Raw genomic sequence first — 26,022 nt, 5'->3', positions numbered from 1 at the left:
TTATTAGGAACGTATCTGTGTGCGTGTGTGTGATTGCATTATTTTCTTAACTAGCAATGTCATCCCAGCATTTGCGCCTCTAGAATTTCAAAATGTGTCCTATTTATCACTTTTTTTGCGGGGGTGACCTATTTATCACTAAATCTGAGATATTGGTGGTGTGTCTTTTAGATAGACATTTGAAATTATATAAAAGCTTGTAGGAAAAATAAACAATGATATGATGTAGTTAGCATTTTTTTATTTGTATTATTTTACACGTGCCAATAGATATTTAATTATTAGCGCAGAAGTGATTGGACTGTAGGCTTATTTCCATTAAGTGTGTGAGGTGATTATTAGGAATTTGGTGTGTGAGAAAATAAGATCAATTCCACTAAGGTGTATGACTCGATATGTAAAGTGCTTTGAACCAAATCATCAACTTTATCTCTTTTCTTCCATCAATAATTTTTGAAGAACTTTCCAAAACAACCTAAATAACATGGCTTGTTTTTTAACCTTTCTTTCCTACATCCTTCCACCTTACCATTTGTGTAGTGTGGTTACTCCTCTCGGCTAGTAAAATGATATGCCTCCATGTGCTTGCACTACTAAGTACATGTAAATATTTTTTCTTATTCATAAAATATGAATATCAGATTTTATCTCGCTCATTTTTTCATAACTCGTACATAAATTAGCGATTATGTTTCTTCCATGCTATTCTACTTTATAGCACATGGACTTGATCTCTTGTTTCTATTTTTTACTCTCCATATGGCAACACCATTTTTCTCCATATGTACAATGTGCTCCTACACATGCGTATGATGCTGATCATTCTTCATGCATATATTCTTTGATTCTTTCTTGTCCAAACATTTCGCAAAATAATGATACACATAAACATCAAAAGAATATTGGAGTCTTATCTTATTCTTAACATTGGTCATCTATCATGACGCATTACATGCTAGTGAGTGGAAATCAAGTTGCTATATTTGCATTTGCATTTTATTCCTAATTCTTGTTTTAGCATTTTTTAATACAAAATATGGTTGTAGACTTTTGTAATTTGGGAATCCATACCTCATGGGCATCATATGGAGGAAGTACGTCGAACTACTTTTTCTTTCGTCATATCCTCACATAAAATTTCATATATAAAATATACTTGAATCCTTACACATGATCACTTCTTATCTTACATTATCTAATTTGTATATGAAAGAGTTTTAGTACCAAATCTTACCACTATTTTCATGTAAAATGAATTATGAAGTTTGGTTTTTATGCACTTGATATGGCCGGCGGAAATTAATTGATAATTATGTTTCAATATCTGAATAATAGACTTCTGTTATTTAATAAGAGGTATTTATTTCTATTTATTCGAAAATAATTTGTATGCAAACACTCTATAATATACTTGTTTGTTTTTGCCCACTCAACATTCCCTTGTGCGGTGGGGCTTCGATCCATGCCACCCACCCTATAGTTATATCGATGTCCACTACATCACCCTCCCACAACTGTTTCGCCAGGCAGACGACAATCGTTGGCCTTTCCCCGCACAAACCCTGATGATGGTAGCGGCCAGGCTAACTGTGCCGGATAATGCACATGATAATGTAATGGATTTTTCTTTTGTTTCTTTCTTGGTGAGGGCTTGAAATCACTTGGATGAACCTATTTTATATGAAACTACAACCAAGGTGGCCATTTATACTATTTAAATGGAGTCTTCTATCAATATGCACGGCTTTAAAATGTTGTATGTATGGCCACACATAATAAAAAAAGTAGTTAATGTATGATAGGGTTCAATCTATTCAATCAATGCATGAACATATGCATTACTGTTTGCTAGAAAAGCACACATGCATTCGATAAATGAATGAATTGCCAAGCGAATAAAAAAGAAACAAATAAATACTCCACCAACCGTTAGTTGTGTGTGTATGATGCTTTCCTTATATATGTGTGTCTGTTCACATGAGTGTATATCAGGGCTCAATAGTTCATCTGCAGTTTCGTATTTACTTGTTCTACTGTTGGAAATGTTAGCAGATAAGTTACACCACATAATTGGAGAAGAGAAATGGACGAGAGAAACACCGAATGGATGGCAAGCATGTAGGAATAGGAGACATCAGGAGAAACTTTGCTTGGAGGAGTGGTCAGACTACGCCCCGTTGAAACATGGACCGAACGTTGGACGGGGAGCCATAGCGATGTGCTGCTCTTAGATGTTCTTGTGCTGTATTGTTGGTGGAGGCACGTAAGGTGCATTGAAGGTTGGCCTTGGAACATTAGTGCCACAGCTAAATGCACTATTCGGGATCCATATCCGGTGCTTATCAGACATCAGTTCAGAGTAGCAGGAGAAACTCCCGTTGCGGTTGTGCTTTCTAGCTTGATTTCTCCAACACGACATTACCATGCATGGCCTTTATAGCCTTGTTAACGAGTTCCTTGAGGTTTTGTACTCGAAAACGTTTAGAAGGCCATTGCGGAACCTAGCCTGCTCTGTTAGAATAAATCCGAGGCATACTGTTGATCATACAAGGACCAAGCAATCACACAAGGCACGACACCGAGATTTGTTAACGAGGTTCACCGATATGGCTACATCCCGGGGCTTGACTACGAGCGCTCCTTCCCGTGACACCGTCACAATACCGCACCTCGGCCACCCGGGCGCCGGCACACGCCGCCGGCTCCCCCTTGCACACCTGTGCTATTATGTTGGCATATGTTACATTGTGTGTCTACCCTCGCTATGTATGAGAGGCCTAGGATACACGTGTCCTACTTGGACACGACTCCATATCCTATCTAAACACAATACAACTACAAGTCCAACTGTAACCTACCTTGTACACAATATTTGACACAACTCTAACAAACTCCACCTTGACGAATATTCTCCACCACCTTGAGTTCGTCCAGGTGTCAAACTTTCATGTACATTGGACTTGAGCTTATTTCATAAGCACCGCTGCTACTCCAAAGACTCCATATGACTCCACCAGCAACTTGTAGTCCCTTCTTTTCTTGACCACTGTCAACACTCGAGCAAAATTAAGTTCCTCCTTACTCTAGTGTATGCTCCCAACTTCCAGAGCTTTGCTGAACACATCACACACTGATCACTGACCTGCGTGAAAATGAACAACTCACATATTAGCTGTCACACATAAGAGTTACCTGAACTCAACATCACCGCTCCTTTCTTGACCGCCTGTCTGAAACTTGAAGGAATTTCACCATTGCTTGTAGTCATCCCGAGTCAAATTCGCAGTTATCTCACCACATGTATGACCACCAGAGCCCTGGCTCGTCTCCATGTCCCGTGCATACCGCACGCCTCGTCGCTATTACCGCGTCGAGTCTCAAGGATCGCGAACCCACACCACTCAACCCCCACTGCAGAGTACCACCGATCATCACCGACCGATGACGAGTTTCACACTTCCATCAGACTACCGGGCTCCAGTCCAAACTACGTGTCACTCGTTTTTTCCCCTTGCCGAATAGGCTTCGATTCCCTGGATCCTTATACCGTAGCCCCTCAATCCAGTTCCACCTTCAACATGACTCCATGGTAGATGATCAGTCCACCCTCGCGCCCCGTCGACTTCAAACTCCGTGTGTACATCACCTTGAATCAACCCCGCGCCATAGTATTGTCGAAGTCACACAAGCCATCGGGCCTGCGTCACGTGTTTCCACGCCCCAGAAGTCGGTCACTATCAGCATCACGCTCCTTCGTGGTTGTCGCCGATCCCACCACCGTCTTCTGTTCCAACCGACTTGCGTCGATCCCGTCAGACTGACCAGTCCAACCCAGTCGAACTTGTCCGACTGCAACGACACACTCGAGGCTCCTAAATCGTCTTCCGCAAATTTTCATCCATCACATGATAATTCCATCTTAGCTGAATTGACTTCCTGCAACGCCTTCAAGCATCTCTGTTGTGCCAACAAATCTTTTATCCGTGTCCGTCATAACCCAAGGTCAGTTCCATAAACTTCTCCATCTCAAAACCTAGTACCCGTTGGCGCCATGGTTCTTCGTATAACTGACTGTGTGAAAAAATACCTGAGCTATCCCCACGATGCCAAAATACACGAGCAAAACCCAGCGTGGTCACGCCTCCATGCACTAGTAGCAATCCCCCATTTTTTTGGCCTTCAGGTGATCTGCTCCCTTGGCTCAACTCCTGACGCTAGTGCAACTTGCTTTGCCAAAACCTGATGCGAATTCCAATGTATGCACAACGTGACGTTTTTTTTTCCCTCTGATTGATCTGCTGCCTCTCGCCATGTCATACGTAGACTCGATCCACTTTTGGTCCAAACAAATCTCGTATGCAGCATCATCAGCGCCGGATGCACAACAGGCCTTTCCCTCCACTTGAGCCACACAGCTGCACGCACCAGCCGACTCCACTTGGGCCAGCCAGTCCGCTCCACGCACCGCTAGCAGCAGCACACGCCATGCAGCCTGGCTCACGCGCACCGCCGATCGACCGGCTACCCCCGACTCGGCCTGCTGCTGCACGATTCAACCGGTGTACGCCCGCCTAGTCGATCCGCTGATCGACCGCCGCACGTCTCGCCTACTGCCACACGCACACGCGTCTTTGATCTTGCTTTTCCCGATCTCGCTGAGAACAACGCCGTACCCGGCTGCATCTCAAATTCGATTATTCCTTTAGATCAACAATCCGCAGCTTCTTTGTAACCTTGCTCATGATACCACTTGTTAGAATAAATCCGAGACATACCGTTGATCATCCAAGACTAAGCAATCATACAAGGCACGACACCGAGATTTGTTAACGAGGTTCACCGATATGCCTACATCCCCGGGGCTTGACTACGAGCACTCCTCCCCGTGACACCGTCACAATACCGCACCTCGGCCACCCGGGCGCCGGCACACGCCGCCGGCTCCCCCTTGCGCGCATGTGCTATTATGTTGGCATAGGTTACATTGTGTGTCTACCCCCGCTATATATGAGAGGCCTAGGATACACGTGTTTTACTTGGACACGACTCCATATCCTATCTAAACACAATACAACTACAAGTTCAACTGTAACCTACCTTGTATATAATATTCGACACAACTCTAACACGCTCCTTGGCATTGGTAGAGACTTCCTCCTTTACATAATGAGCAAGACGTTTGAATTCCTTGTTGTACTGATTGAGACGTCGTTACATGAGTTTTGATGCATATTTCTTCCCTCTTCAGTTCCATGTGCCCTTCTGTAATGTGGCGCGGTCAGAATGCCAATGGAAGTCTTGTCAGGGAATATATGAGTATATTTGTCGGGTTGTTGCTTGCACCAACGTCAGTATGGACGAGTCCTTCTCAATCGGTAGAAGCAAAGCAAAAGCAAAAAGGAGCCACGAAAGCACCAAACAACTGCGTCCGAGTTCCCCAACGAGCGGTGTCAACAACATAATAGAGTGCTTGGGGCTTCAGCCCAAAGCTAGTAGATACATGTCCATCGAGAGGTTCCTGACGGTGCTCGTCTTCTGCGAGGCGCCCCTCTACTGCCCTACAGCTCCCACATGTCGCTGCTCACTGCCGACAGATCAAGCAGTTGGTCTCTGACGAGGCGGCAAAGCCGGCGTCAAACAAAGAGGACGTACCGAAGGACCAGGGGTTGCTGGGAAAGTTGACGGCACAACAACATGCTGGGCTCGAGCTGGCGTTCGACGAACCACTTCGACACCGTCATCATCCGCTAAGCATGTCGTCGGTTGTTGAATTTGCTTAAAATAAGTTACGGATCGTCCTACGTTTGTGTGATTGCATTCATTCTTCATTTTAACATATGCAATAATAACTTCAATCAGATAGACTGTTGATACGTGCTTACACGTACCCGCAATCAGTTTTCACTACAAATGAAAATATATTTCAAGAACACATATCCATAAATCGTTTGAATTGTATAGATAAGCTACTAAAGCTCTGATTTTCCCGGTTCCACCGTTTGGCCATGTGCCCCCGCGGACACATGCCTCCGGCTGCTCGATGACCAACGACGAAAACCGCCTCGGAGCTCCCGCCTTTCTCCCAATCTGGAGCTATCTCGTCACCGACAGTGAGGAATATAGAACTCGTAGTACTTTCTACCTATGGTAAGGAAAGCCGAGTTCTGGATAAGATCGCAGGGCGAGGCATTGAGCCGTGGCACTCACACCATCACCATACCCTAGTCCACTGCATCACCCTTCCACAACTGTTTCATAGCCAGCGACGACAGCTAGACCATCTCCTTGCGAACCCTGATTATGGTGGCGGCGATGCTACCAGCGCCGGAACTCACCCCTCTTTATGGATTCACCCCCAGTCAATAAATGCACACAATAATGTAATGTGTTGTTCTTTTTGTCTTTCTTTGTGAAGGCTTGAAATCAATTGGATGAACACATTTACCTTTTTTTAGGGTATTGCTCTAAGGCCTTGCATTCATCTTCCTTTTTTATGAAAGTACAACCAAGTTAGCCATTTTTACTGTTTAAACAGAGTTTGATCTATTAATCTGCACGACTTTAAAATATTGAATATATGGCCACACGGTAATAAAAAAATACTCAATGTATAATAGGGTTCAAAAAATCAATCAAGGCATGAACATATTCATTCTTGTTTGCTATAAAAAGCACCCATGCATTCAACAAATGAAAGAATTGCCATGCAAATAAAAAAGAAAACGAACACATACATACTCCACAATCCTTTACTTATGTGTGCATGATGCTTTCTTTGTATATGTGAGTCTACATTCATATCAGCCTATAGCAGGGCCCAATAGTTCATCTGGAGTTTCTTATTTACTTGTTCTTCTGTTTGAAATAGTTCAGCTAGACACTTAGTTACAGAAGTAATACTTACAGACAGTAGCAAGTCATGAGTTGTTTGTCGAGGGCCTCTTGATTGAATAACTAAAATAACTCCACAAATTCAAAATGCATCAGGTCGGCTCCAAAGAGGCCGTGCTCATTTTAATTCTGACCATCAAACTATCGTCCTCACTCTTCCTGCAGGTTTCCAAGTACCAATCATGCAATCTTCGCATCGTCGTTGTTAGAGGAGGATGACCGGATTTTACGAGAGGCTTCCTGTCCTCATATCTGAAGATCTCTACTACCTCTAACATTTCAAACTGTACATCGTCACCCATGTAATCACCAATATTGGTGCCGGGCAGTAGCCTCGGATGATCAGCGACGATACCGCTAGACACCTTGAGCGGGGGGCACGATTGCTACTCCTGTTCGCCAAGCTGGGGAATTGCTTTCCCACTTCTTCATTTTGCTTCTCTTGCAACACTGCTGGTAGTACTTCCCGACCGCTGCACTTCCTTAAATGTCTTTGCAATAACTCAGTCATAGTTGGATTCCGGCGGAGGGGGTGGTGGTCGCTTAAGGGCATCCAGAGTGTGATTCACTTTCACCGGATTTGTCGTTTCCTTCAGAGGTGGACGTTTTTGTGCAAAATGGGCCTGCACTTCGGCTTCCACGATTTCATCGGTTTCGTCGTCAGTCCTATCATTTGGTAACTTTGGAAGAGGCTTCAGGCTTGGACCAAATGTGTATTTCTTCTCGCCTCTTGTACTGCTAGCTGCCAGAGAGGTGGCATCTCTCTTCCGCCGTTGCTGATGCGGCAGAGTCCGCTTACACGCGGAGGAGGCGAGTGCCCTGACACGCCAGAGGTGGCTGAGGAGGAGGCGTCCAGTTTGGAAGCTTGATGTACTCCTTTCTCCATAGATAGGTACTCCTTAAAGCATTTTCCAAATGAATCTCCCCTTCACCTATAGGGTAGTCAAGCTCCAGCTCCTGAAATCCCTTCATTATTTCATCCACCATCACAATAGCATAGCCATGTGGAATCGGACGGCAATGAAAAGTTCCCTCAGCTTGAGGAGGTACAACAGAGCCGACCGCCGCCTTCAAGGTCAAGTTCTGGCATTTCATCATTAGCTCGCAATGTTCAGCCTCCGTGATACTATCCACGGGGTAGCGAGGAGTCGTGAAATCAGGCTGAACGACCTCCTTGGAAGCCACACTACTTCTCCTCTGAGATGGTGGGATAGCTTCTGGGGCAGCATCGAAGCAAGTATCTTCGTGCCGCTGTGATGGTTGGTAAGTAGCTCGCTGGCTCTCGAGTCCCTCTTGTTTTGCAAATCTTGCACCGAGCCTCTGCATTTCAGTTGCTTCCTCTTTCTTCTTTCTCTCTCGGCTTCTATAACCACCGTTGTCGGGAAACCCATATACCCACAGAAGGGAGCCTGATGTGCCTCATGTTCATCATGGGTGTTCAGGATTCCCGAGGGCCTCTGTCAGCTCGTCCTTCTCTCTGTCGGGAATGAACGTACCTTCCTGCATTGTTTTGATTGCTTTCTGAAGCTTCCGGATGGGTATTGCAAGTTTCTCATCCGTCCAAACACACTCCCTTTTTCTGGGTCCAAAGTTCCCGCAACCTCGAAGAACCAAGTCCTTGAACGATATGGCCAGTGCAATGTCGCTGGTTGGACCACTTTAGCAAGCAGGTCTTGCTAAGCTTTGTTCCATAATGGCTGGGCTTTGTAGTAGCCACCTGACTGAAGGAAATATGCCGTAGAGGCAATAATAATGTTGTTATTTATATTTCCTTATATCATGATAAATTTTTATTATTCATGCTAGAATTGTATTAACCGGAAACTTAGTACATGTGTGAATACATAGACAAACAGAGTGTCCCTAGTATGCCTCTACTTGACTAGCTCGTTAATCAAGGAAGTTTAAGTTTCCTGACCATAGACATGTGTTGTCATTTGATGAACGGGATCACATCATTAGAGAATGATGTGATGGACAAGACCCATCTGTTAGCTTAGCATAATGATCATTTAGTTTTATTGCTATTGCTTTCTTCATAACTTATACATATTCCTCTGACTATGAGATTATGCAACTCCCGAATACCGAAGGAACAACTTGTGTGCTATCAAACGTCACAACGTAACTGGGTGATTATAAAGATGCTCTACAGGTGTCTCCGAAGGTGTTTGTTGGGTTGGCATAGATCGAGATTAGGATTTGTCACTCTGAGTATCAGACTGGTATCTCTGGGCCCTCTCGGTAATGCACATCACTATAAGCCTTGCAAGCAATGTGACTAATGAGTTAGTTACGGGATGATGCACTACGGAACGAGTAAAGAGACTTGCCGGTAACGAGATTGAACTAGGTATGATGATACCGACGATCGAATCTCGAGCAAGTAATATACCGATGACAAAGGGAATAACATATGTTGTTATGCGGTTTGACCGATAAAGATCTTCGTAGAATATGTAGGAGCCAATATGAGCATCCAGGTTCCGCTATTGGTTATTGACCGGAGATATGTCTCGGTCATGTCTACATAGTTCTCGAACTCGTTGGATCCACACGCTTCACGTTCGATGACGATTTGCATTATGAGTTATGTGTTTTGGTGACCGAAGTTTGTTCGGTGTCCCGGATGAGATCACGGACATGGCGAGGAGTCTCGAAATGGTCGAGAGGTAAAGATTCATATATTGGAAGGTTGTATATGGACACCGGAATGGTTCCGAAGAGGTTCGGGGATTTATCGGAGTACCGGGAGGCTATCGGAACCCCCCGGGAAAGTTTATGGGCCTAATGGGCCATAGTGGAGAGGAGTAGGCAGCCATAGGAGGTGGCGGCCCCCCACGCAATCCCAACCCGAACTGGACAAGGGGTGTGCTACCTCTTGAGCACTGCGTTGGTTTTCCTCGAAGAGGAAGGGATGATGCAGCAAAGTAGCATAAGTATTTCCCTCAGTTTTTGAGAACCAAGGTATCAATCCAGTAGGAGGCTACGCGCGAGTCCCTCGTACATGCACAAAACAAATAAATCCTCGCAACCAACGCAAATAGGGGTTGTCAATCCCTATAAGGCCACTTATGAGAGTGAGATCTGATAGGTATGATAAGATAATATTTTTGGTATTTTTGTGATAAAGATGCAAAGTAAAATAAAGGCAAAGTAAATAGCAAAGGAAATAACTAAGTAGTAGGAGATTAATATGATGAAGATAGACCCGGGGGCCATAGGTTTCACTAGTGGCTTCTCTCGAGAGCATAAGTATTCTACGGTGGGTGAACAAATTACTGTTGAGCAATTGACAGAATTGAGCATAGTTATGAGAATATCTAGGTATGATCATGTATATAGGCATCACGTCCGAGACAAGTAGACCGACTCCTGCCTGCATCTACTACTATTACTCCACTCATCGACCGCTATCCAGCATGCATCTAGAGTATTAAGTTAAAAACAGAGTAACGCCTTAAGCAGGATGATATGATGTAGAGGGATAGACTCATGCAATATGAAGAAAACCCCATCTTTTATCCTCGATGGCAACAATACAATACGTGCCTTGCTGCCCCTACTGTCACTGGGAAAGGACACCGCAAGATTGAACCCAAAGCTAAGCACTTCTCCCATTGCAAGAAAGATCAATCTAGTAGGCCAAACTAAACTGATAATTCGAAGAGACTTGCAAAGATAACCAATCATACATAAAAGAATTCAGAGAAGATTCAAATATTTTTCATAGATAGACTTGATCATAAACCCACAATTCATCGGTCTCAACAAACACACCGCAAAAAGAAGATTACATCGAATAGTTCTCCACAAGAGAGGGGGAGAACATTGTATTGAGATCCAAAAAGAGAGAAGAAGCCATCTAGCTACTAACTATGGACCCGTAGGTCTGAGGTGAACTACTCACACTTCATTGGAGAGGCTATGGTGCTGATGTAGAAGCCCTCCGTGATCGATGCCCCCTCCGGCGGAGCTCCGGTACAGGCCCCAAGATGGGATCTCATGGATACAGAAAGTTGCGGCGGTGGAATTAGGGGTTTTGGCTGTTGGGGAACGTAGCATAAATTCAAAAATTTTCCTACGTGTCACCAAGATCTATCTATGGAGTCATCTAGCAACGAGGGAGGAGTGGATCTACATACCCTTGTAGATCGCGCACGGAAGCGTTCAAGAGAACGGGGTTGATGGAGTCGTACTCGTCGTGATCCAAATCACCGATGATCCTAGCGCCGAACGGATGGCACCTCCGCGTTCAACACACGTACGGAGCAGCGACGTCTCCTCCTTCTTGATCCAGCAAGGGGGAAGGAGAGGTTGATGGAGACCCAACAACACGACGGCGTGGTGGTAGAAGTAGCGGGATTCTAACAGGGCTTCGCTAAGCGCTGCGGGAGGAGGGAGATGTGTCACGGGAGGGAGAGGGAGGCGCCAGGCCTTGGATTGGTTTGCCCTCCCTTCCCCCCACTATATATAGGGCCAAGGGAGAGGGGGAGGGCGCATCCTTGCCCCTTCCTCTAAGGAAAGGGTGCGGCCAAGGGGGGGAGGAGTCCATCCTCCCCAAGGCACCTCGGAGGTGCCTTCCCCCTTTAGGACTCTCCCTTTTTTTCTCTTCTCTTGGCACATGGGCCTCTTGGGGCTGGTGCCCTTGGCCCATATAGGCCAAGGCGCACCCCCTTCAGCCCATGTGGCCCCCCGGGGCAGGTGGCCCCACCCGGTGGACCCCCGGGACCCTTCCGGTGGTCCCGGTACAATACCGGTGACCCCGAAACTTGTCCCGATGGCCGAAATAGCACTTCCTATATATAATTCTTTACCTCCGGACCATTCCGGAACTCCTCGTGATGTCCGGGATCTCATCCGGGACTCCGAACAACTTTCGGGTTACCGCATACTAATATCTCTATAACCCTAGCGTCACCGAACCTTAAGTGTGTAGACCCTACGGGTTCGGGAGACATGCAGACATGACCGAGATGACTCTCCGGTCAATAACCAACAGCGGGATCTGGATACCCATGTTGGCTCCCACATGTTCCACGATGATCTCATCGGATGAACCACGATGTCAAGGACTTAATCAATCCCGTATACAATTCCCTTTGTCTAGCGGTACGATACTTGCCCGAGATTCGATCGTTGGTATCCCGATACCTTGTTCAATCTCGTTACCGGCAAGTCTCTTTACTCGTTCCATAACACATCATACCATGATCAACTCCTTGATCACATGGTGCACATTATGATGATGTCCCACCGAGTGGGCCCAGAGATACCTCTCCGTTTACACGGAGTGACAAATCCCAGTCTCGATTCGTGCCAACCCAACAGACACTTTCGGAGATACCTGTAGTGTACCTTTATAGCCACCCAGTTACGTTGTGACGTTTGGCACACCCAAAGCACTCCTACGGTATCCGGGAGTTACACAATCTCATGGTCTAAGGAAATGATACTTGACATTAGAAAAGCTTTAGCATACGAACTACACGATCTAGTGCTATGCTTAGGATTGGGTCTTGTCCATCACATCATTCTCCTAATGATGTGATCCCGTTATGAACGACATCCAATGTCCATGGTCAGGAAACCGTAACCATCTATTGATCAACGAGCTAGTCAACTAGAGGCTTACTAGGGACATGGTGTTGTCTACGTATCCACACATGTATCTGAGTTTCCTATCAATACAATTATAGCATGGATAATAAACGATTATCATGAACAAGGAAATATACTAATAACTAATTTATTATTGCCTCTAGGGAATATTTCCAACAGTCTCCCACTTGCACTAGAGTCAATAATCTAGTTCACATCGTCATGTGATTAACACTCACAGGTCACATCGCCATGTGACCAACATCCAAAGAGTTTACTAGTGTCACTAAACTAGTTCACATCATCATGTGATTAAGACTCAATGAGTTCTGGGTTTGATCATGTTTTGCTTGTGAGAGAGGTTTTAGTCAACGGGTCTGCAACATTCAGATCCATATGTACTTCGCAAATTTCTATGTCATCTTGTAGATGCAACTACTACGCTATATTTGGAGCTATTCCAAATAACTGTTCTACTTGGAGCTATTCTAAATTGTTGCTCCATTATACGTATCCTGTATCTCTACTCAGAGCTATCTGGATAGGTGTTAAGCTTGCATCGACGTAACACTTTACGACGAACTCTTTTACCACCTCTATAATCGAGAAAATTCCTTAGTCCACTAGTTACTAAGGATAACTTTGACCACTGTCCTGTGATCCATTCTTGGATCACTCTTGTACCCCTTGACTGACTCAAGGCACACTTCGGGTGCGGTACACAGCATAGCATACTGTAGAGCCTACGTCTTAAGCATAGGGGACGACCTTCGTCCTTTCTCTCTATTCTGCCGTGGTCGAGCTTTAAGTCTTAACTTCATACCTTACAACTCAGGCAAGAACTCCTTCTTTGACTGATCCATCTTGAACACCTTCAAGATCATGTCAAGGTATGTGCTCATTTGAAAGTACCATTAAGCGTTTTGATCTATCCTTATAGATCTTGATGCTCAATGTTCAAGTAGCTTAATCCAGGCTTTCCATTGAAAAAACACTTTCCAAATAACCCTATATGCTTTCCAGAAATTCTACGTCATTTCTGATCCACAATATGTCGACAACATACACTCATCAGAAATTCTATAGTGCTCCCACTCACTTCTTTGGAAATACAAGTTTCTCATAAACTTTGTATACACCCAAAATCTTTGATCATCTCATCAAAGCATACATTCCAACTCCGAGATGCTTACTCCAGTCCTTAGAAGGATTGCTGGAGCTTTGCATACTTATTAGCATCTTTCAGGATTGACAAAACCTTCCGGTTTGTATCACATACAACCTTTCCTCAAAAAAACGTCGAGGAAACAATGTTTTGACATCCTATCTGCAAGATTTCATAAATAATGCAGTAATCGCTAATATAATTCCAATAGACTCTTAGCTTCGCTACAAGTGAGAAAGTCTCATCGTAGTGAACTCCTTGAACTTGTCGGAAAACATCTTAACGACAAGTCGAGCTTTCTTAATGGTGACATTTACCATCATTGTCCGTCTTCCTTTAAAATCCATCTGTACTCAACAGCCTCACGACCATCGAGTTGTTCTGTCAAAGTCTACACTTTGTTTCCATACATGGATCCTCTCTCGGATTTTATGGCCTCGAGCCATTTATCGGAATCTGGGCCCACCATCGCTTCTCCATGGCTCGTAGGTTCATTGTTGTCTAGCAACATGACTTCCAAGACAGGATTACGTACCACTCTGAAGTAGTACGCATCCTTGTCAGCCCACGAGGTTTGGTAGTGACTTGATCTGAAGTTTCATGATCACTATCATAAGCTTCCACTTCAATTGGTGTAGGTGCCACAGGAACAACTTCCTGTGCCCTGCCACACACTAGTTGAAGAGACGGTTCAATAACCTCATCAAGTCTCCACCATCCTCCCACTCAATTCTTTCGAGAGAAACTTTTCCTCGAGAAAGGACCCGATTCTAGAAACAATCCCTTATTGCTTTCGGATCTGAGACAGGAGGTATACCCAACTGTTTTGGGTGTCCTATGAAGATGCATTTATCCGCTTTGGGTTCGAGCTTATCAGCCTAAAACTTTTTCACATAAGCGTCGCAGCCCCAAACCTTTAAGAAATGACAGCTTAGGTTTCTCTAAACCATAGTTCATACGGTGTCATCTCATCGGAATTACGTGGTGCCCTATTTAAAGTGAATGTGGTTGTCTCTAATGCCTAACCCATAAACTATCGTGGTAATTCGATAAGAGACATCATGGTATGCATCATATCCAATAGGGTGCAGTTATGATGTTCGGACACACCATCACACTATGGTGTTCCAGGCTGTATTAGTTGTGAAACAATTTCCACAATGTCTTAATTCTGTGCCAAACTCGTAATTCAGATATTCATCTCTATGATCATATCATAGATATTTTATCCTCTTGTCACGATGATCTTTCAACTTCACCCTGAAAGTACTTGAACCTTTCAATAATTCAGACTTGTGATTCATCAAGTAAATATACTCAACATCTACTCAAATCATCTGTGAAGTAAGAACATAACGATATCCACTACATGCCTCAGCACTCATTGGACTGCACACATCAAAATGTATTACTTCCAACAAGTTGCTTTCTAGTTCCATTTTATTGAAAACGAGGCTTTCAGTCATCTTGCCCATGTGGTATGATTTGCATGTCTCAAGTGATTCAAAATCAAGTGAGTCCAAACGCTCCATTTGCATGGAGTTTCTTCATGCATATACACCAATAGACATGGTTCGCATGCCTCAAACTTTTCAAAAACGAGTGAGCCCAAAGATCCATCAACATGGAGCTTCTTCATGCGTTTTATACCGATATGACTTACGTGGCAGTGCCACAAGTAGGTGGTACTATTATTACTATCTTATATCTTTTGGCATGAACATGTGTATCACTATGATCGAGATTCAATGAACCATTCATTTTAGGTGCAAGACCATTGAAGGTATTATTCAAATAAACAGAGTAACCATTATTCTCCTTAAATGAATAACCGTATTGCGATAGACATAATCCAATCATGTCTATGCTCAACGCAAACACCAAATAACAATTATTTAGGTTTTAATACCAATCTCAATGGTAGAGGGAGCGTATGATATTTGATCAACCTTGGAAATACTTCCAACACATATCGTCATCTCACCTTTAGCTAGTCTCCGTTTATTCCGTAGCTTTTATTTCGAGTTACTAACACTTAGCAACTGAACCGGTATCTAATACCCTGGTGCTACTAGGAGTACTAGTAAAGTACACATTAACACAATGTATATCCAATATACTTGTATCGACCTTGCCAGCCTTATCATCTACCAAGTATCTAGGGTAATTCTGCTCCAGTGGCTGTTCCCCTTATTACAGAAGCACTCAGTCTCGGGTTTGGGTTCAACCTTGGGTTTCTTCACTAGAGCAGCAGCTGAATTGGCGTTCCATGAAGTATCCCTTTGTTCCCTTGCCCTTCTTGAAACTAGTGGTTTCACCAACCATCAACAATTGATGCTCCTTCTTGATTTCTACTTTCGCGGTGTCAAACATCGCGAATATCTCAAGGATCATCATATATGTCCCTGATATATCATAGTTCATCACGAAGCTCTAGCAGCTTGGTGGTAATGACTTCGGAGAACCATCACTATTTCATCTGGAAGATCAACTCCCACTCGATTCAAGCGATTGTTGTACTCAGACAATCTGAGCACAAGCACAACAATCGAGCTTTTCTCCTTAGTTTGCAGGCTAAGAAAATCGTCGGAGGTCTTATACCTCTTGACATGGGCACGAGCCTGAAATCCCAATTTCAGCCCTCGAAACATCTCATATGTTTCGCGATGTTTCAAAACGTCTTCGGTGCCTCAACTCTAAACCGTTTAACTGAACTGTCACGTAGTTATCAAAATGTGTATGTCAGATGTTCGCAACATCCACAGACAACGTTCGAGGTTCAGCACACTGAGCGGTGCATTAAGGACATAAGCCTTCTATGAAGCAATGAGGACAATCCTCAGTTTACGGACCTAGTCCGCATAATTGCTACTATCAACTTTCAACTAAATTTTCTCTAGGAACATATCTAAACAGTAGAACTGAAGCGCGAGCTATGACATAATTTGCGAAGACCTTTTGACTATGTTCAGGATAATTAAGTTCATCTTATGAACTCCCACTCAGATAGACATCCCTCTAGTCATCTAAGTGATTACATGATCCGAGTCAACTAGGCCGTGTCCGATCATCACGTGAGACGGACTAGTCAACACCGGTGAACATCTTCATGTTGATCGTATCTTCTATACGACTCATGCTCGACCTTTCAGTCTCTTGTGTTCCGAGGCCATGTCTGTACACATGCTAGGCTCGTCAAGTCAACCTAAGTGTTTCGCGTGTGTAAATCTGTCTTAAACCCGTTGTATGTGAACGTTAGAATCTATCACAGCCGATCATCACGTGGTGCTTCGAAACAACAAACTGTCGCAACGGTGCACAGTTAGGGGGAACACTTTCTTGAAATTTTAACGAGGGATCATCTTATTTACTACCGTCGTTCTAAGCAAATAAGATGTATAAACATGATAAACATCACATGCAATCAAATAATAGTGACATGATATGGCCAATATCATATAGCTCCTTTGATCTCCATCTTGGGGCTCCATGATCATCTTGTCACCGGCATGACACCATGATCTCCATCATCATGATCTCCATCATCGTGTCTCCATGAAGTTGTCACGTCATCTATTACTTCTACTACTACAGCTAACGGTTAGCAATAAAGTAAAGTAATTACATGACGTTTATGTTGACACGCAGGTCATAAATAAATTAAGACAACTCCTATGGCTCCTGCCGGTTGTCATACTCATCGACATGCAAGTCGTGATTCCTATTACAAGAACATGATCAATCTCATACATCACATATATCATTCATCACATCCTTTTGGCCATATCACATCACATAGCATACCCTGCAAAAACAAGTTAGACGTCCTCTAATTGTTGTTTGCATGTTTTACGTGGCTGCTATGGGTTTCTAGCAAGAACGTTTCTTACCTACACAAAAACCACAACGTGATATGCCAATTGCTATTTACCCTTCATAAGGACCCTTTTCATCGAATCCGATCCGACTAAAGTGGGAGAGACAGACACCCGCCAGCCACCTAATGCAACTAGTGCATGTCAGTCGGTGGAACCGGTCTCACGTAGGCGTACGTGTAAGGTTAGTCCGGGCCGCTTCATCCCACGATGCCGCCGAATCAAGATAAGACTAGTAACGGCAAGCATATTGAACAAAATCAACGCCCACAACTACTTTGTGTTCTACTCGTGCATAGAAACTACGCATAGACCTAGCTCATGATGCCACTGTTGGGGAACGTAGCATAAATTCAAAAATTTTCCTACGTGTCACCAAGATCTATCTATGGAGTCATCTAGCAACGAGGGAGGAGTGGATCTACATACCCTTGTAGATCGCGCACGGAAGCGTTCAAGAGAACGGGGTTGATGGAGTCGTACTCGTCGTGATCCAAATCACCGATGATCCTAGCGCCGAACGGACGGCACCTCCGCGTTCAACACACGTACGGAGCAGCGACGTCTCCTCCTTCTTGATCCAGCAAGGGGGAAGGAGAGGTTGATGGAGATCCAACAACACGACGGCGTGGTGGTGGAAGTAGCGGGATTCCAACAGGGCTTCGCTAAGCGCTGCGGGAGGAGGGAGATGTGTCACGGGAGGGAGAGGGAGGCGCCAGGCCTTGGATTGGTTTGCCCTCCCTTCCCCCACTATATATAGGGCCAAGGGAGAGGGGGAGGGCGCAGCCTTGCCCCTTCCTCCAAGGAAAGGGTGCGGCCAAGGGGGGGAGGAGTCCATCCTCCCCAAGGCACCTCGGAGGTGCCTTCCCCCTTTAGGACTCTCCCTTTTTTCTCTTCTCTTGGCGCATGGGCCTCTTGGGGCTGGTGCCCTTGGCCCATATAGGCCAAGGCGCACCCCCTTCAGCCCATGTGGCCCCCCGGGGCAGGTGGCCCCACCCGGTGGACCCCCGGGACCCTTCCGGTGGTCCCGGTACAATACCGGTGACCCCGAAACTTGTCCCGATGGCCGAAATAGCACTTCCTATATATAATTCTTTACCTCTGGACCATTCCAGAACTCCTCGTGATGTCCAGGATCTCATCCGGGACTCCGAACAACTTTGGGGTTACCGCATACTAATATCTCTATAACCCTAGCGTCACCGAACCTTAAGTGTGTAGACCCTACGGGTTCGGGAGACATGCAGACATGACCGAGATGACTCTCCGGTCAATAACCAACAGCGGGATCTGGATACCCATGTTGGCTCCCACATGTTCCACGATGATCTCATCAGATGAACCACGATGTCAAGGACTTAATCAATCCCGTATACAATTCCCTTTGTCTAGCGGTACGATACTTGCCCGAGATTCGATCGTCGGTATCCCGATACCTTGTTCAATCTCGTTACCGGCAAGTCTCTTTACTCGTTCCATAACACATCATCCCGTGATCAACTCCTTGATCACATGGTGCACATTATGATGATATCCTACCGAGTGGGCCCAGAGATACCTCTCCATTTACACGGAGTGACAAATCCCAGTCTCGATTCGTGCCAACCCAACAGACACTTTCGGAGATACCTGTAGTGTACCTTTATAGCCACCCAGTTACGTTGTGACGTTTGGCACACCCAAAGCACTCCTACGGTATCCGGGAGTTACACAATCTCATGGTCTAAGGAAATGATACTTGACATTAGAAAAGCTTTAGCATACGAACTACACGATCTAGTGCTATGCTTAGGATTGGGTCTTGTCCATCACATCATTCTCCTAATGATGTGATCCCGTTATCAACGACATCCAATGTCCATGGTTAGGAAACCGTAACCATCTATTGATCAACGAGCTAGTCAACTAGAGGCTTACTAGGGACATGGTGTTGTCTATGTATCCACACATGTATCTGAGTTTCCTATTAATACAATTATAGCATGGATAATAAACGATTATCATGAACAAGGAAATATAATAATAACTAATTTATTATTGCCTCTAGGACATATTTCCAACATTGGCTCCGTATCTGATCGTTTGGGGGTACGTAGGTATATATAGGAGGAAGGAGTACGTCGATGGAGCAACAGGGGGCCCACGAGGGTGGAGGGCGCGCCTGGGAGGGTGGAGGACGAGCCTAGGTATATATAGGTTAGTCCCAAAAATAATATAAAAGTGGATAATAAAGCCCAATAATGTCCAAAACAGTAGATAATATAGCATGGAGCAATCAAAAATTATAGATACGTTGGAGATATATCAAGCATCCCCAAGCTTAATTCCTGCTCGTCCTCGAGTAGGTAAATGATAAAAACAGAATTTTTGATGCGGAGTGATACTTGGCATAATTTTAATGTAATTCTTCTTAATTGTGGTATGAATATTCAGATCCGAAAGATTCAAGACAAAAGTTCATATTGACATAAAAATAATAATACTTCAAGCATACTAACTAAGCAATTATGTCTTCTCAAAATAACATGGCCAAAGAAAGTTATCCCTACAAAATCATATAGTCTGGCTATGCTCCATCTTCACCACACAAAATATTTAAATCATGCACAACCCCGATGACAAGCCAAGCAATTGTTTCATACTTTTGGTGTTCTCTAACTTTTTCAATCTTCACGCAATACATGAGCGTGAGCCATGGACATAGCACTTATAGGTGGAATAGAATGGTGGTTGTGGAGAAGACAAAAAGGGAGAAGATAGTCTCACATCTACTAGGCGTATCAACGGGCTATGGAGATTCCCATCAATAGATATCAATGTGAGTGAGTAGGGATTGCCATGCAACTGATGCACTAGAGCTATAAGTATATGAAAGCTCAAAAAGAAACTAAGTGGGTGTGCATCCAACTTGCTTGCTCATGAAGACCTAGGGCAATTTGAGGAAGCCCATCATTGGAATATACAAGCCAAGTTATACAATGAAAAATTCCCACTAGTATATGAAAGTGACAACATAGGAGACTCTCTATCATGAAGATCATGGTGCTACTTTGAAGCACAAGTGTGGTAAAAGGATAGTAGAATTGCCCCTTCTCTCTTTTTCTCTCATTTTTTTAGTCCGGAGTCTCATCCCGACTTGTGGGGGAATCATAGTCTCCATCATCCTTTCCTTACTGGGACAATGCTCTAATAATGATGATCATCACACTTTTATTTTTCTTACAACTCAAGAATTACAACTCGATACTTAGAAAAAAATATGACTCTATATGAATGCCTCCGGCGGTGTACCGGGATATGCAATGACTCATGAGTGACATGTATGAAAGAATTATGAATGGTGGCTTTGCCACAAATACGATGTCGACTACATGGTCATGCTAAGCAATATGACAATGATGGAGTGTGTCATAATAAATGGAACGGTGGGAAGTTGCATGGAAATATATCTCGGAATGGCTATGGAAATGCCATAATAGGTAGGTATGGTGGCTGTTTTGAGGAAGGTATATGGTGGGTGTATGATACCGGTGAAAGGTGCGCGGTATTAGAGAGGCTAGCAAAGGTGGAAGGGTGAGAGTGCGTATAATCCATGGACTCAACATTAGTCATAAAGAACTCATATACTTATTGCAAAAATATACAAGTTATCAAAGCAAAGTATTATGCGCATGCTCCTAGGTGGATAGATTGGTAGGAAAAGACCATTGCTCGTCCCCGATCGCCACTCATAAGGAAGATAATCAAAAAATAAATCATGCTCCGACTTCATCACATAACGATTCACCATACGTGCATGCTACGAGAATCACAAAGTTTAGCACAAGTATTTATCAAATTCACAACTACTCTACTAGCACAACTTTAATATCACCATCTTCATATCTCAAAACAATTATCAAGCATCGAACTTCTCATAGTATTCAACACACTCATAAGAAAGTTTTATTATTAATCTTGTGTATCAAGCATATTAAGACTTTAAGAAAATTACCATGCTATTTAAAGACTCTCAAAATAATCTAAGTGAATCATTAGAGATCAATAGTTTCTATAAAACAAATCCACCACCGTGCTCTAAAAGATATAAGTGAAGTACTAGAGCAAAAATTATATAACTCAAAAGATATAAGCGAAGCACATTGAGTATTCTAACAAATTCCAAATCATATATGGCTCTCTCAAAAGGTGTGTACAGCAAGGATGATTGTGGTAAACTAAAAAGTAAAGACTCAAATCATATAAGACGCTCCAAGCAAAACACATATCATGTGGCGAATAAAAATATAGCTCCAAGTAAAGTTACCAATAGAAGTAGCCGAAAGAGGGGATGCCTTCCGGGGCATCCCCAAGCTTTGGCTTTTTGGTGTCCTTAGATTATCTTGGGGGTGACATGGGCATCCCCAAGCTTAGGCTCTTGCCACTCCTTGTTCCATAATCCATCAAATCTTTACCCAAAACTTGAAAACTTCACAACACAAAACTTAAAGTAGAAAATCTCGTGAGCTCCGTTAGCGAAAGAAAATAAAAGACCACTTCAAGGTACTGTAATGAAATCATTATTTATTTATATTGGTGTTATACCTACTGTATTCCAACTTCTCTATGGTTTATAAACTATTTTACTAGCCATAGGTTCATCAAAATAAGCAAACAACACATGAAAAACAGAATCTGTCAAAAACAGAACAGTCTGTAGTAATCTGTAGCTAGCGCCAGATCTGGAACCCCAAAAATTCTAAAAGAAATTTATGGACGTGAGGAATTTATCTATTAATCATATTCAAAAAGAATTAACTAAATATCACTTTCAAAATAAAAATTGCAGTAGTTCTCGTGAGTTCTAAAGTTTCTGTTTTTTACCGCAAGTGTAACAAGACTTTCCCCAAGTCTTCCCAACGGTTCTACTTGGCACAAACACTAATTAAACACAAAAAACACAATCAAAACAGAGGCTAGATAAATTATTTATTACTAAACAGGAGCAAAAAGCAAGGAATAAAAATAAAATTGGGTTGCCTCCCAACAAGCGCTGTTGTTTAACGCCCCTAGCTAGGCATAACAAGCAAGGATAGATCTAGGTATTTCCATCTTTGGTAGGAAATTCTTCATTTAGGAATCTACCATCTTTAGGAATTTCTTTATTTTTATTAATTATCAAACTTTTAGGCACAAGATCAAAACATTCATTTGTAGCAAATGGTTCCTTAATGACAGCAAAAAGATTGGGATGAATACTTCTAGATTTGAGATCCGCATTTTCCTTACTAGAGGATTCACCCTTATTTTTAGGAACATACATAAGCTTGGCAATTTTAGTGGGAGGACTTGGAGTATTCTTTACGGAAGAAAAAGCAGTTCCCAAGTTGGTAATAATATCTTCAAGTTTATCGATCCTAGTAGAATCGTGATTTATTTTCTCATTAACTATGGGTTCCTTTTCTTTAATATTTTTCAAAGTAACTCCCACTTTAGATCCATATTGAGAGATTCGGCTGTGGATCTTTTTATCCAAATTTTCAATTAACTCTACGGTAGCAACCTTATTTTGCAATAATTTCAAGCCTTTGCATTACATGCTCCAAAGTTAATACAGTTCCATTAACCAAGAGAGGGGGTGAGCCAAATAAATCTATCATAGCATTATAAGAATCAAAAGTATGGCTACCCAAGAAATTCCCTCCGGTAATAGTATCAAGAACATATCTGTGCCAAGGAGTAATGCCTACATAAAAATTGCGAAGAAGAACAGAAATAGATTGCTTCCTGGTAGATCTATTTTGAGCATTGCAAATTCTATACCAAGCATCTTTTAGATTTTCTCCCTCCCTTTGCTTAAAATTTAGAATTTCATTCTCGGGAGACAACGGAGAAGATAAGGGACTAGCCATAACGACAAGCAAGCAAGTTAACACACAAGCAAACAAAAAGCAAGTGGGTAAAAAGAGGCAAATAGAGAAAGAGAGGGAGGATAGAGAGAGAGGGCGATTAAAATGGCAAGGGTGAAGTGGGGGAGAGGAAAAAGAGAGGCAAATGGCAAATAATGTAATACGGGAGATAAGGGTATGTGATGGGTACTTGGTATGTTGACTTTTGCGTAGACCTCCCTGGCGACGGTGCCAGAAATACTTCTTGCTACCTCTTGAGCACTGCGTTGGTTTTCCCCGAAGAGGAAGGGATGATGCAGCAAAGTAGTGTAAGTATTTCCCTCAGTTTTTGAGAACCAAGGTATCAACCCAGTAGGAGGCTACGCGCGAGTCCCTCATACCTGCACACAAAACAAATAAATCCTCGCAACCAACGCAAATAGGGGTTGTCAATCCCTATAAGGCCACTTACGAGAGTGAGATCTGATAGATATGATAAGATAATATTTTTGGTATTTTGTGATAAAGATGCAAAGTAAAATAAAGGCAAAGTAAATAGCAAAGGAAATAACTAAGTAGTAGGAGATTAATATGATGAAGATAGACCCGTGGGCTATAGGTTTCACTAGTGGCTTCTCTCGAGAGCATAAGTATTCTACGATGGGTGAAAGAATTACTGTTGAGCAATTGACAGAATTGAGCATAGTTATGAGAATATCTAGGTATGATCATGTATATATGCATCACGTCCGAGACAAGTAGACTGACTCCTGCCTGCATCTACTACTATTACTCCACTCATCGACCGCTATCCAGCATGCATCTAGAGTATTAAGTTAAAAACAGAGTAACGCCTTAAGCAAGATGACATGATGTAGAGGGATAGACTCATGCAATATGAAGAAAACCCCATCTTGTTATCCTCGATGGCAACAATACAATACATGCCTTGCTGCCCCTACTGTCACTGGGAAAGGACACCGCAAGATTGAACCCAAAGCTAAGCACTTCTCCCATTGCAAGAAAGATCAATCTAGTAGGCCAAACCAAACTAATAATTCGAAGAGACTTGCAAACATAACCAATCATACATAAAAGAATTCAAAGAAGATTCAAATATTTTTCATAGATAGACTTGATCATAAACCCACTATTCATCGATCTCAACAAACACACCGCAAAAAGAAGATTACATCGAATAGTTCTCCACAAGAGAGGGGGAGAAAATTGTATTGAGATCCAAAAAGAGAGAAGAAGCCATCTAGCTACTAACTATGGACCTGTAGGTCTGAGGTGAACTACGCACACTTCATCGGAGAGGCTATGGTGTTGATGTAGAAGCCCTCCGTGATCGATGCCCCCTCCGGCGGAGCTCCGGAACAGGCCCCAAGATGGGATCTCGGGGATACAGAAAGTTGTGGCGGTGGAATTAGGGTTTTGGCTCCGTATCTGATTGTTTGGGGGTACGTAGGTATATATAGGAGGAAGGAGTACGTCGGTGGAGCAAGGGGGGGGGGGCACGAGGGTGGAGGGCGCGCCTGGGGGGGGGGTAGGCTCGCCCCCCTACCTCGTGGCCTTCTCTTTTCTTTCTGGACGTAGGGTCCAAGTCTCCCGGGTCTTGTTCGTTGAGAAAATCACGTTCCCGAAGGTTTCATTCCGTTTGGACTCCATTTGATATTTCTTTTCTTTGAACCCTAAAATACGCAAAAACAGCAATTCTGGGCTGGGCCTCCGGTTAATAGGTTTGTCCCAAAAATAATATAAAAGTGGATAATAAAGCCCAATATTGTCCAAAACAGTAGATAATATATCATGGAGCAATCAAAAGTGATAGATACGTTGGAGACGTATCAGGGTGGGGGGGGGGCTTTTGCTTCTCCCTCTCCCCTCTTTCCCGTTCCCCCTCTCCATCGAAGGAAGGGGGGGGCAAATCCTACTAGGAGTGGAGTCCTAGTAGGACTCCCTCCCTTGGCGCGCCTCCTCCTAGGCCGTCCGCCTCCTCCCCCTCTCCTTTATATTCATGGACGGAGCACCCTAAAGGCACAACATTTGTTCTCTTAGCCGTGTGCGGTGCCCCCCTCCACAGTTTACTTCTCCGGTCCTAGCGTCGTAGTGCTTAGGCAAAGCCCTGTGCGGATCACATCACCATCACCATGCCGTTGTGCTATCGGAACTCTTCCTCGACCCTCTACTGGATCAAGAGTTCGAAGGACGTCATCTTGCTGAACGTGTGCAGAGCACGGAGGTGCCGTCCGTTCGGTAGTTGGATCGGTTGGATCGAGAAGACGTTCGACTACATCAACCGCGTTAATCTAATGCTTCCGCTTTTGGTCTACGAGGGTACGTGGACACACTCTCCCCCTCTCGTTGCTATACATCTCCTAGATAGATCTTGTGTGATCTTAGGAATTTTTTTGAAGTTGCATGCTATGTTCCCCAACACTGACCCCATCTGATGGTAATACTTCTTCTTTGCAGCATTTTGCTTGTTTGTTAGTGACCTTTTCTTACCCTTATCCGATTTCTTGTTGGCCACAAATGCGGGCTAGTGACCTCTTATCTTCTCATATCGACCGATGAATTCTGGAGTCTCGTCTTTGTCGACAAACTTTGTGTTCAACTG

This window comes from Triticum urartu, chromosome 7A (assembly GCF_056163025.1).
Source record: "Triticum urartu cultivar PI428250 chromosome 7A, HENAU_Tu73, whole genome shotgun sequence".
NCBI classification, from domain to species: domain Eukaryota; kingdom Viridiplantae; phylum Streptophyta; class Magnoliopsida; order Poales; family Poaceae; genus Triticum; species Triticum urartu.
Note: the sequence above shows the minus strand (reverse complement) of the source record.